This window comes from Myotis brandtii, unplaced genomic scaffold (assembly GCF_000412655.1).
Source record: "Myotis brandtii unplaced genomic scaffold, ASM41265v1 scaffold166, whole genome shotgun sequence".
Lineage (NCBI taxonomy): Eukaryota > Metazoa > Chordata > Mammalia > Chiroptera > Vespertilionidae > Myotis > Myotis brandtii.
Window position 1 is genome coordinate 1,000,632 of NW_005356087.1, and position 473 is coordinate 1,001,104.

Genomic DNA, 473 nt, shown 5'->3' on the forward strand with positions numbered 1-473 from the left:
GCCTCCGTACCTCTGCACTTTACTTCTGCACCTCCTCTGAGTCTCAGTGTGCTTTTCTCTTTCCTTCTAGTTGTAGAATTTCCACTCAGCCAGCCTTCCTGTGGTTCTGGATGATGTCTGTTTTGTCTTTTAGTTGTATTTTTGAAGTGGTTGTGCGAGGCAGCAATTTCCGGTGTTTACCTATGCCGCCATCTTGGTTTCTCCGCCATTTCTTTTCTGAATAACTAGAGGCCCAGTGCACAAATTTGTGCACCAGTGAGGTCCCTCAGCCTGGCCTGCAGGATCAGGCCGAAACCGGCTCTCTGACATCCCCCGAGGGGTCCCGGATTGTGAGAGGGCACAGGCCAGGCTGAGGGACCCCACCATTGTATGATTGGGGCTGGAGAGGGACGCGGGAGGTTGGCCAGCCAGTGAGGGACTGTGGGAGGGCTCCAGGGAGTGTCCGGCCTGTCTCGCTCAGTCCCGATTGGCCA